Source organism: Hemicordylus capensis, chromosome 2, assembly GCF_027244095.1.
Source record: "Hemicordylus capensis ecotype Gifberg chromosome 2, rHemCap1.1.pri, whole genome shotgun sequence".
NCBI classification, from domain to species: domain Eukaryota; kingdom Metazoa; phylum Chordata; class Lepidosauria; order Squamata; family Cordylidae; genus Hemicordylus; species Hemicordylus capensis.
This window is the reverse complement of record NC_069658.1, coordinates 349,598,777-349,611,921: the sequence shown is the minus strand read 5'-3', so window position 1 is coordinate 349,611,921 and position 13,145 is coordinate 349,598,777.

Genomic DNA, 13,145 nt, shown 5'->3' with positions numbered 1-13,145 from the left:
TACTTGGCTTTTATATTCATCATGGTATTCATCTTGACCAAAGGAGAACTTTTTTTTTTTTAATGTCAACCTTGCTAGCCCCAAAGGATGCACTTCAGTCAGCCAAATGATATTTTCTTCTCTTTCCATATCTGTCTTACTGGCTGAAATTACTCAAAGTAGTCCCATTGAAATAAAAGGACAAGTTAGGCATGCCTAACATTTTAACTCATCATGTCAGCCACTCGCTTTAACTGTATACATTTTAACGGATCAGTCTGCTAAATCTGCATAAAGTAAAGTAAAGTGTGCTATCAAGTTGGTTTCAACTCCTGGCGCCCACAGAGCCCTGTGGTTGTCTTTGGTAGAATACAGGAGGGGTTGACCATTGCCTCCTCCCATGCAGTATGAGATGATACCTTTCAGCATCTTCCTATATCGCTGCTGCCAGATATAATAGCAGTGGGGATTTGAACCGGCAACCTTCTGCTTGTTAGTCAAGCATTTCCCCACTGCACCATTAGGTGGCTTAAATCTGCATACATTAGACTAAATGTTTCAGTCCTCGTCATAAATAACCACAAGCCACTCACAGAGATTCAGTCTGATTGCATAACATGGCGATGATAATACACTACTGAAGAGCGGCTGCTTGGTGGTTTTCAATTGCCTATCATTGTCCACATATTTTGTAATTGGGTGAGCAATAGGATGATGCATGGCATTCCCTTTTATGAATGGTAAAGGAAGGAGTTTTTCTTATCCACAAAGAGAAAACCACAGCAGTATACACGGTAATCTATGTCTGTCGGCACCTATAGAAATCCCTCTGGGAAAAATATGATGTATAGAATATCATGTAAAAATGATGTATAACCCCTGATAATTCAGTCTTTGAAAGTGTGATATGTTTAGCAGGAGGAAGAGCAACTGTCTCTGACCAACCTCAGCACAGCATTTTTCCAGTAGCTGGTGCGGGTGTCTACTGTATGTTGCTTTTTAGACTATGAGCCCTTTTGGAACAGGGAACAACCTTATTCCTTTTTATGCAGACCATTTGGAAAACTTGTTAAAAAGCAGCATCATAGTAATAACAATAAAATGGGTACATCATAATCAATTTGCCTCTGGCTTTTCAGAGCCTTAAACTAGGGATATGTCACAGCAAACAAGCCCAAAGGACAATCCATGATCCATGATGAGGCAGTGCTCTTTTGCCATCACACCTCACATTCAGTTCTCCTTCAGGAAATACTTTCCAAGCCCTTAAAATGCTCGGACAGCTAAGACATAGGTAAACATGAGAGCAAAGTCAACAAATCTACATTCCCAGCTCCCTTTACCTCCTCCTGGAGAGGATGGAATGCCACAGGATCTGACTGCTGTTGTTGAACTGGATGAAGATTTCTCTCTTTTGTCTCTTTGTCCTTTTGAAAAATGAACATGTCATGGACTTTTGGACCCTCCATTGTATCCCTATTGTACAAACACAGACACTTGAAACAAACCATAGGAGAAAGTATAGGTGCATATGAGTAAATGAAGAGAACAAAACTTTAAATACTCAGCTTAATCCGTATATCATCATCACAGATGCCCATTTATTTATACAAGTGGGATATTTGTCTCTGTGTACTCTCCTTGTTTTCTGTCAATCTGCTTTCCCCTCAGCTGTGTCATCCTTAATATGTAACATTAAAATGCTATGGAATTAAAGGTAATCCTAACCAATTTTTCCTATACCCCCCCCAGTTTGGGTGTCTTGTTTTCTATAGTCCTTTCTCATATGAAAACATAGATCATAGGAAGTTGCTTTATACTGACTAAGACCATTGGTCTATTTTCAGGGATTCTCAACCTTGGGTCCCTAGATGTTATTGGACTTCAGCTCCCATAATCCCCAGCCGCAATGACCTTTGGTTGGGAATTATGGGAGCTGGAGTCCAACAGCATATGGGGACCCAAGGTTGAGAACCCATGGACTATTTAGTCAATATTGCTGTACTGCCTTGTAACAGCTATCCAGAGTTTTAGACAGGGGTATTTCCCAACTCTCTTTGGAGATGCCAGGAAATGAACATGGAACCTTTGGCATGCAAAGTAAGTGCTTCACCCCTCAGCTACACAGCTAATGATAAACACCTTGTGAGAAAGTCTTATGAAGCTAAAATTGATGACCTGAAGAATGTCAACGTGACCTTTATTGAACTCACTGAGAGGAATCCAGTTGATTTAGAGGATTCTAATGACTGTTTCTTCCAGTATATTTCATACTAAGATATGAATAACCAAGTATAAAATAAGCATTCACCTCATTACATTATAAGGCCCTATCTATCCCCTGCACAGCATCCCTCTAGTGGCTGTTGCTGATGATGTTTATCTTATGTTTCTTTAAAAGATTCTGAGCCCTTTGGGGCCAGGGAGCCATTTATTCTATCTATCTATCTATCTATCTATCTATCTATCTATCTATCTATGTAAACCACTTTGGGAACTTTGGTTGAAAAGTTGTATGTAAAATATTTGTTGTTGTTGTTGTTGTTGTTGTTAGGAAGCATGTGTGTTTCAGATGGGCCTAGCTGGCAGGAGTAAGCAACTTCCCTGTTGCATCACTTGGACTATTAATGGGTCAGATGACTAAAAACTGGAGTCTTTTCACACCAGAAGTCTACAATGTGAGTGGGGTGCAGACAGAAGGAAAGTTTGAGGAGTCAGTCATCAGTTAAATTTTTATGGGAGAGACGAAAGATACTTTTTGGGGGGAGGCACTAAAATGTGTTGGGAATTAAAAAATGGGTTATCAAGTTTGCTGGGGAGAGTTCAATACATCAAGGGGAGGGACTCTTCAAATGCTTAGTGGGAGATTTGCATCCTTGAATGCAAGTGGGTAGACACTGTTCTCGTCCTTCTTCTCATCAGCATCCTTTGCCAGTCTCAGTGCATTCTGAACTTTAGCTTTCCTGACAGAGGGCAAATCCACAAGTCACTTCAAATGCCAGGTTCTGTGCTGAAGCTGGGATGTTTCGAATGCATGTGAGCACAACTTTCAGTCATGTGAGGTTAATGCCTATATTGGTTGTGCTGAACGAGACCACCAATGTTGGTATGTTCTACCCCATTTTTGGTTCCAGACATGACATGTTTGGTTCCAGCTGTGACATCAGTGACGACATCCGTGACATCTGTTACTGTGTAATCAGTTTTTGGTAACAGTTGTTGGGTCTGGAACTGAAAGTTAGGTGAAATGTGCTGACATTGGCATGTTCAGATGCCATGACCAATTTTGGCATCACTCTCACATGACCAGAAGTCAGGATCACATACGTTCCCAGGGCTCTTGCTTTGGTGGTGAACCTGCCCAGTATTTTTGCAAATTGGAGAGACTCAACTGTATTAGTCCTTGATGACCTTTCATTTCTTCCTTTCATTTCTTAAAAAGTGTCCTTTTTAATTTTCAGTTAATTTCTAAGCCCTTTGTGCACTCAGATATGCACAAGTCAGATATCCTGTATTGTGTTTCATTGGAATTTGCTTATCCCTGCTAAATGAGCAAAGAGGCATCTTTTAAAGTGACAATTCTCTTATATTAGGAGGAGAATAACTGCCCCTTTCTAACAGCACAGCATCCTCTGCTGCTTGGTGCTGGTGTCTATCTTGTGTTTCTTTTTTGTGTGAACCTTTTTGGGACAGGTCATCTAATGCATTCATTCATTCATTTTATTTTTCTATGTAAACCACTTTGAGAACTTTTGAACTTACCTGACAAGTCAGAGGTTCAGAGAAGCTGTGTCCACCTCTCTCAGAAAGATGATCTGACATGTCTCTCACATATGCCTTTCCAAGCCTACTTTGAATGAGTTCTGAAATCGGAGCAGGGAAGAAAGCCCCTCACACCTGATGAAAAAGTTCTATTCTGGTGGGGTTGGGATGGATGCAGCCTTGGCTCGGTTTGGATGGATGATTACATGAGATAACATAACCAAATACTGCAGATAGTGAGTCGGCAGAGGAATAATGGTGCAGTAGTCACTGAGACTGAGTGGTCACTGAGTCAGGGAGCAGTGTAGAAGCTTTGAATATGACAACCTCATTCAAGAATGGTAAAATGGATGGGTTCCCTGGAGAGGATATCACTCAAAGAATCTCTTCCCTAGAGACAGAGCAATCATCCTGAGTCAGTTGGTGGCTGCTGTGTTGGGTCATCAACAATTTCAGTAGAAGAAAATATAGACATTCCATCTGAGGAGAAAAGGCAGAAAAGACACTGTCTCACTGTTATTAAGACTGCCGTGTGTGTGTGTAGAATCCCTGGAAGCCACCATGTTGTGGAGAAGCATGGAAGAACTTCCACTCAGCATTCTGCTTCCTGGGGAGTGGAGCCAGAACTCTTTCTAGTCTTGGACCTGGGGTCTTGGGGGGGTCTTGGGTGGGGTCTTGGACCTGCATTTTTGGTTCACTTGCTCCAAAGCATTTTCTTCCTAACTTCTCCAACTGAGACTAAAGAGGGGAAATGGTGGAAAGGGGAGAGAGGAAAATAAAACTAAATATTAGTAATATGGCAAGGCCCAACAAACAGGGCAGTCCACACCAGCTTCGTAGCAGTAGACTGGGGAGAAGGAGCTTCCTCTCACATGTAAAATTCAATGTCATCTTCCTGTCTCTTGGTCTTGAGGACTTCTCCACCTCAAGACTGCCCCTCTGACCACATTTGAGAGAAATAAATCTGAGAATGGAGGCAAAATCTTATTCCTTAGCTTAACAAACTGATTACAAAGGAGAGCCACGCAAAGTTATGGCCTGCTCTGCTGTTGATACTGCTATTGTAGGTTTTCTATGTGGCTAAGAGAGCCATTAGAAAACTTAAACTGCCTGTGGTGATGGAAGCTAACAACAAAACATGCACTCCCAATGGTATGCACAGGGCAAAATGGAGCAGTGATGATGGATGAAGAGAAGAATAGTATTCCCCCCGCCCCCTTCACGTTATTTGCACAAACCAGAACACAAATGAATGAAGTTTTTCATAAGCCAGTTGGCCTTGCATCTAGACAGCTGTACAACATGACAGAACAGACCTACAGATTACATTGTTTATAAACAGGTTACTTGAAAGCCAGTGTTATGACTTGCTTTGTCAGAACTTGAAAGATTTTTGTATTAATCCACTGCTGCTGATCACAGAAAGAGTTGTTTCCACTAAATTGTTGCTGCCTGAGGAAGTTGCCAGATCTTGCATAGAAGCAACCCACCCAGGCTGTTTAAAACAAATATTGCTCTACTGCACATGAGGACCATTGGGTAATACACAGGCTCATGGACCTCCACAATGGCAGAGAGGAAGTCAGCCAGAGCTCACCTCCAATAAGATTTACAATCATTAGATTTTACAGCCTAACTCCTTCAAGTCAGCAATGGGTCATGTAGGCTGGATTCTCCCACATCCCAACAAATAAGTCCATGCACCCTAAGGTGCTGGATATGGGACCCCCATGCCTCTTCCCATGTGAAACACTCTAGAGCAACAAGGATAGTCTGCAAATTTCCATGCATAGATCATTTTTGCTGAATCAGGTTTACAGAATGAAATTGATAATGGGGGAAAAAAAAGATGTCCACATTCCATCTGCATGAGAAAAAGAAACAGAATCTGACCTTGAACATTTTCTGCATGAAGAAAAACATTTCTTTGGAAGTAGCCAGCAACACTGTGGCTAATAATCCATGAATCTCTTACTTACAACCTGTATTTCTAGAGGGACACTTGCTTGCAAGATCCTGCTGCCTAACTCTCGTGCCTGAAACTAAACTGGGGAGAGGGAGGGAGGGAGGAAGGGAGGGAGAGGAAAATAAAATGTAAAATAAGGAGGATGGTATGCTCAGGGGCGTAGTGGGGTTCCCAGCAGAAAGGGGACAAATCGGAGCTATGGTGCACCCCAGTGCCCAAACCACACTCCCTGCACCTGATGTCAGATGTAAAGGGGCGGGGCAACCTAACCATCCCACCGCAAGCCTTCCCCTCTGCTGGCTCCCCTTCTGTGCAGAGTGGGAGGGTGGCCAGCAGCAGCGCTGGCTCGATGGTGTGGAGCTGGGCCAGATGTGAGGCCACTGGGGGTCACCGTCCTCTGCTGGGAGCGGTGGCTGTGGATCGGGGCCAGCAGCATGGCTGTGATGGCCAGGAGCATCAAGGGCGGCGAGAGGGCAGTCCGCTGCCTGGGAGGAGGAAGCACTGGGGGAAGGAGGAGAAAGGAAGCCCAGCGTGATTCTTCTCTTCCCATCATGCTTGGAAAGAGCGTGCGTGCCCCAGCTGCCAGGCACCCTTGCCCAATGGACCCTACACCCATGCTTGGGGGCCTCTCAAACCCTGTGGGCCCAGGTGCAATCACCCCCATTTGTCCAATGGAAGCTACACCCCTGGGTAAGGTCAAACAAGCAGGCTTGAAGAGAAAGCACTGCCCACACCTGAGGGTCAGATTATGACATGCTGAGACCCTAAATTACGTCAGGCTTCAACGGTCCTATAACAGTATGTTATTGTTTTAACAAAAAGAACAAAGAAATAATAAAGCTTTATTTTTGCTTGGCAAAAATGCAACAAAAAACTAATCACCTAACAAGAACAATTATCTTGCAAGAAGTCTTTTGCATTAGAAATAACTTCAAATGAAAATATGTTATGTGAAACTTCAAAGTCATTTTTTTGGGTATTCAGAGGCCCCGCATAATGTGAGGTCCTAAGTTATAGCTTTACCTAGCATGTCCCTAAATTTGGCACTGCCAACCTGCTTTCTAGCTGTAGCAGGAACTGATCTGTGATTCACCATGGAAGAAACAGCAAGTTGGGAACTTTCCTGTTCACAATGACTTCTAATGAGAGGTTGCCATGTTTGGTAGGGACTCCGGGAGCTCTGACTGCTTCCCTTCAGGGGCTGATTGAGGTTTTGCTGGAAGAATTATAAGGAACTGAAATAGGGTGCTTCTGCTCCATTGGAAACTTTCAGGACTAAAACCAAGAACTCTCTGATCTATGTCCTGCGGCTTCTTGGGGCAAGCAACTCAAGGGCTGATGACCAAAACATTCCTAGGACTATGACATCATCCCATGCTGTTACCACATTTGCTTGAACCCACTTCTCTCTCACACACATGTATCTAGCTTGCTTGTATGTGACAGGACACCTTTCTTATTATGAGATCGTTACTCTTGAGTGTTGGGAAATTACTCCAGTACTGGGTAGAACCTTTCCCTTGTGTAGCCTACTCTGACTAGCAGCTATCTATCTGGTAAAGCAGGCTCAGATCTACTGACACCAAATTGACAAGATGTAGTCTACAGTGACTCATCATCTTAAAGTCACTGGACCTCTGGAGGTAAGCAGAGGCAGGAGGGCAGGACTTTTAAAGTGGAGAAAAGATTTATTAGAGAAAACAAACCCAGCAGTTGGGCAGTGGATAAAGGAGTTGAAAGGCTGTTTTAGGGGAGGGGAGGGGAGGGGAAGGGAGGGGAGGGGAGATCAGATGATGGTAAAAGTCAAGCCAATTGTGAGGAAAGTGAAACTAGGCTGAGAGTGAGGAGGAAAGAGAGAGGGGTGGGGTAGAGATTTAAAGGTAAAGTGTGCTGTCGAGTTGGTGTCAACACCTGGTGACAATAGAGCCCTGTAGTTGTCTTTGGTAGAATATAGGAGGGCTTTACCATTGCCTCCTCCCAGAGATTTACCTATTCATTTTTTCAACCAGGTGAACTTCAGTGGAGAGGGGATGACTCTGAGCTGGGATGGGACCTCCAAATCTTGCAGCAAATCTTTCACCTGGCCAGAGCAACATCTCAAGTATGGAGCCCCTGGTGGCGCAGTGGTAAAACTGCCGCCCTGTAACCAGAATGTTACAAGTTCGATCCTGACCAGGGGCTCAAGGTTGACTCAGCCTTCCATCCTTCCGAGGTCGGTAAAATGAGTACCCAGAATGTTGGGTGGCAATATGCTAAATCATTGTAAACCGCTTAGAGAGCTTCCAGCTATAGAGCGGTATATAAATGTAAGTGCTATTGCTATTGCTAACACCTAGCCTAAGGAGTTTCTAAAGTACCTTGGGATCTCTGGAGCACAGCCAGTTCCAGGATTCTAAGTGGGGCTTGGGAACAGCAGGGCCCTAAGCCAGGTTCAAAGTGCAGGGTGCTAGACAGCTGGTACAATGATGGAGCACTTACTCAGGAACTCTGAGCAAAGCTCAAGCAATATGTGTGCCAGTTGCCTGTGCTCAAGAATGCTGCATCCCAAGGGTAATTATTGGGTTCAAAGCAAAGGCAACAAAAGGCAGGAGAGACTTCTGGAAGGGCTGGGGACAAAAGGACAGGGAATTTTCTAGATAAGGTGGCAGGGGGGCTGAATAGGCGAGACAATTGGTTGGTACGAAATGAAAGTAGACAAGATCCTTGATGAGCCAATCAGTCAGGTCTGATCTGATGACATCAGAGTGCAGTCAGGCCGGTCCATTCAGACCTCTATTGGTTTGAGACTGCAGGTGCGTGGCCAGGGAACTCTTCATTTATTAACATGCAAAGTGTAGGCATGGCTCCCACCTCCCGCAGGCCAGTAATTGTCAAAGCATGACCCCATGTCATATGTGATAGTCTGGGCTAAAGCCCAAAGGAGGCTGCTTTGGCAATAATCTTCCAGGGTGACTCTGACCGAGTTGCATAGAAAAGTTCCTGGGTTAGACTTGGGCAACAGTCAACTTGCCTGCCTGCCTCCATGCTTGCTGTATTCCTCTCTCTGGCCTTGGTGCTCGGCACTTGTGCAGCTTGCTGCCCATCTTGCTGGATGCTCCACCCATCAGTGGTGGCATCTGTTCAATATTGCATGCTGACATACCTCTTCCATTGCAATCCTAAGCATGTTTTCTCAAAAGCAAATCCCATGGAGTACTGTGGGGCTTACTCCCTAATTCTGTAAGTGTGCTTAGGATTGCAGCCTTAAGCATTTTAGAGGATTCTTGTAGAACAACCTGCTCATCTTAAGCATTTCCCTATGTAGAAGGGAAATATAAATAGGATATTATGTACATATAAACCCTTTGATATTGGAAGGGGAGGAAGAGCAAACTGTAAATTTAAAACTTTGCCATAAATTACAAATCACTTTGCCTTAAGCAAATCTCTAGCGTTCCCCACAAACAGCAAGCTTTGCAAACTTTCTCGCCATCCTTAAAGCTGCGGCAATAAAGCATTGATTTTCATTGTCTCCATAAGCTGAGCACCTGTAATTATTTGAAGGCCCAGCTCTAAGTCCACAGACATCTTTCTACCTTGTCAATTTCTACCCTGTTCCTCTTTCTTAACTAAATCTTGGGCTTATAAAGAGACCATAAGTTTTAAGTTAATTACACAATAGATGCATTCTTCCATTCAGCCCATTAGGTATTATGTAAGTGAATTCTCTTCATGACAGAAGTAGTTGAATGGCAGACTTATTTTTAGTAATAGCCTTGTCACCGCATAGTAGCCCTGGTAGGAGATTAGTGCTATTAGTTCAGGTTCACTAAAGAGAGGCTATGTATTACAAGGTGATCTGATGCTGAACATGCCTGCAGAGAACGGCATGCATCATATACTGTATTCAGAGACAGAAATACATCAGTGACACATGCCTTGCAGGAGAATGGGACGTCAACCTTTCATTTGATTATGAAGAAACTTGCCATGGGCCAACTGCAAACGAGCGTAAGAAGTCCTCTGACACTGGACTGACTGTTGCTTGGGGGAATAAAGGAAGAGAGAGAGAGAGAGAGAGAGAGATGGAGAGATGGCTATTCAGTTGTTTCACTTCAGTCCATAGCAATTGTGATGGGCAGATGTCAACATGCTGTCACCAATGAGAAGGACTGAGAGGAAATAATGTTAAGGCTATTTTATTTAATTAATTAATTAATTAATTAATTAATTAATTTAATTTATACCCCGCCCAAACTTACGTCTCTGGGCAGCTAACAACAATTAAAACACATATACAAGTTAAAACAGTTCAACATATAACAACACATATAAAAGTTAAAACAATACAATAATTTAAAAACCATAAAATTAAATGAACAGTATTTTTAAATTAAAAACCTGAGAAAGCTTGGGTTAAAAAAAAGGGTTTTCAAATTTTTTTTTAAAATAGCCAGAGATGGGAAGGATTGTAACTCAGCAGGGAGCGCATTCCACCATTTTGGGGCAGCAGCCGAGAAGGCCCGTCTCTGTGTGACCACCAAACAAGTTGGTGGTAACTGGAGATGGACTTCCTCAGATGATCCCAATGAGTGGTGGGGTTCATAGCGAAGAAGACGCTATCTTAAATACACAGGACCTAAGCCGTTTAGGGCTTTATAAGTTATAACTAGCACTTTGTATTTTGCCTGGAAACCTATTGGCAGCCAATGTAACTCTAACAGCAAAGGAGTAATGTGGTCTCTCCGAGATTACCCAGAAAACAACCTGGCTGCCACATTTTGAACCTACTGAAGTTTCTGGGCTACGTACAAAGGCAGCCCCATGTAGAGCGCATTACAGAAATCAAGTCTTATCTTATTTTAGATATAGTTTAGATATATTATTTTAGATATAGTTCCCCCTTGAATTGAAATAGGCAGCATTGCAGATTGCAATAGGGCTGGTTCAGATGACACCATTTGACCAGCCACCCAATTACATAAGGAAGGGCATGTGCCCACATGACTTTTCCATATTTATTGACTTAAGCCTTTCTATCCTGCCACTCCAGCACACTGCTGTTTGGGGTGATGTGCAGTGCACCGTCATGTGTCGGGGTGGGATGCCCAAACCGCCCCAATCATGCAGTTAAAATGCTATTTTAAAGTAGCACGTGGCAGGGATGGAATAGCCTGCCAGGTTGGGGAGGGGGAGAGCCATGCTATTCCTTATGTGATGGGGCAGCTTGTCAGAAGGTACCATCTGAACCAGTCCATTTAGACTGCAGTAAGGTGGTTTGCTTATTCCACACAACCCCTGTTATCTGAAGCTCAGTAATCTATTATCCATAACCCAGTTCTCTTTTATGAAAGTGTACATACACACTCTAAGGTGAGCTTCAGAGGTCCTGCACTGTGCCCCATTATCACTGGAGATATGGGAAGCAATAGAGATGCGAAGACTCTTCGGACTCCACACATTTTGGGATCTTCGCCCAAATATTGGGAAGAACTCGGATAAATTGGCTGAGCCAATCTGAGGTGACTTGGAGAAGTTCTCTATTCCCTCCCTGCTATCCTCCAAACCGTTTTCTTACCATTCTCCTTGATGGGTGAGATAAGCAGCAGCAGCAGCGGTTCCATAAAGGGAGGAATTTCTGCTCCACTCCCCACCTCAGGCCCATTGCTATGGAATATTCCATTCCATTGTGCCAATGCCAAATGAAAAGAGGTGGCAGTGTTGCTACCGTATGTGGGGCTGTGATGCTTTCCCTCACTCCTGTTTTTGCTGTGACATGTTGTTCTGCAGTGCATTGGAGAGAAGATGTAGTGGGCTTTAGGATTTTGAATCTTCCCAAGGGCTACTGTAATTGCAACAAAACTTCTTTTTCCCTCTTGTAGTGCTTCTTCTGCTTAGTTTCTTATCTGATGGGGAGAATGTTAAGAAAAGGGTGGGGAGGTTGAGGGACGGGGTGGAAAACTTCTCCAAGAATTCTCATGAAATCTTCTGCAAGTCTGAATTCAGATAACTTCTCCAACATTCTTAATGAGTTAGTATGAGTTACAGGGCCTTTTTGCTGGTGGCACCAAAACTGTAGAAAACCTTCCTGGGGAGCAGTGCTCCCCCTAAAAGGGATTCTCAGATGTTGTTGACTACAACTCCCATATTCCCCATGCAAAAGCCACTGCAGCTGGGGATTCTGGGGATTCAGCTGGGAGATCCATTGCATTTCTTCTCTTGTCACATTTAGAGGGGCATTAACAGTTCACTTATCTAAGCATGCTTTTCATACTTTGTGGGCTGCTGTTTCCTGAAACGTTTAACCAATTTTTACTCTACTGCTGCTTCTGTGTTAGCATATAAAGGTTTTGACTGTGTTTCCCCCCTTTCATTATATTTTTATCTTTTTAAAATGTCTAATGATTGATGTTTATATTTTTATGTGTTTATGTTTATATTTGTCAGGTGCAATTTAATCAATGCTACTTGGAAAAAAGTTTCATCGTATTCAAGAGCGTTTAAGATTGCAGCCTTAACGTTATCGAAAAAGTGGACAAAAACGAATGAATGAATGAATAAACAAACAAACTAGTTTATGCCTATGGCTTCCTGACAATGGCTTCTTGTGTAAATAGCACTTTAAATTTCCCAATATTATAATTGTCTGAGAGCTTTTAATATCTTTTACACTGTTTAGGTAAATAAAAATATGTTGCACTCACATAATTGATCTAATGGAATCAGTCAGTGAGAACAAGATATTTTCATTTTAGCTTCAGTTATTATGTACAGGCAAAATTTTGCTCAAAAATTGGATTAGTTGCATTTTTTTAAAGTTCCAAGACTTATTAGCTTTTGTGCTTCTTTCTATGGATTTCAGGCAAACTGATCTAAAAATGAAGATTTTTTTTGCAGAATATTTAACATTTATTCTACACTGTAATGATAAAGTTGCAAAGTGTTACCTTTTCTACAGTTTACAGTTTTAAAACGCAACATATATCACTTTTAATCAAAGTGACATTGTGAAATGGTGTTTTTAAAAAAGTAATCTAAACATGAGCATTTAAAATACAAATGGAAATGGATACTTTTGAAACAACACTTCAACCATACAGTTAAGTTTGTCTGACTGAGCACTTGTAATTTTAAAACTAAATTCAATGCCTTAAAAGAGGATACTTCTAATGAAATTAACAGAGTTGTTGTTTTCAAAGCACTGACAAAACAAAATTTATTTCCATTTTCTGGCTGGAGGAGTTGAATCAATTTTGGTCAGTTTGTATTCTTATTTTGTTCAATATTCAGAATGAGAGGGAACTGTTTGCTTGTCTCTATTCTGCATTGTTGGCCCATATATTAATTCACCAGCCTGCACCTTTGTAAGGAATGAAATATTCCTTCTGCCTATCTTCCTCCAGATATGAATGTCTGTTTACTCGTTGCCTTTCTCTCTTGAGAAAACGGAGTACAAGTA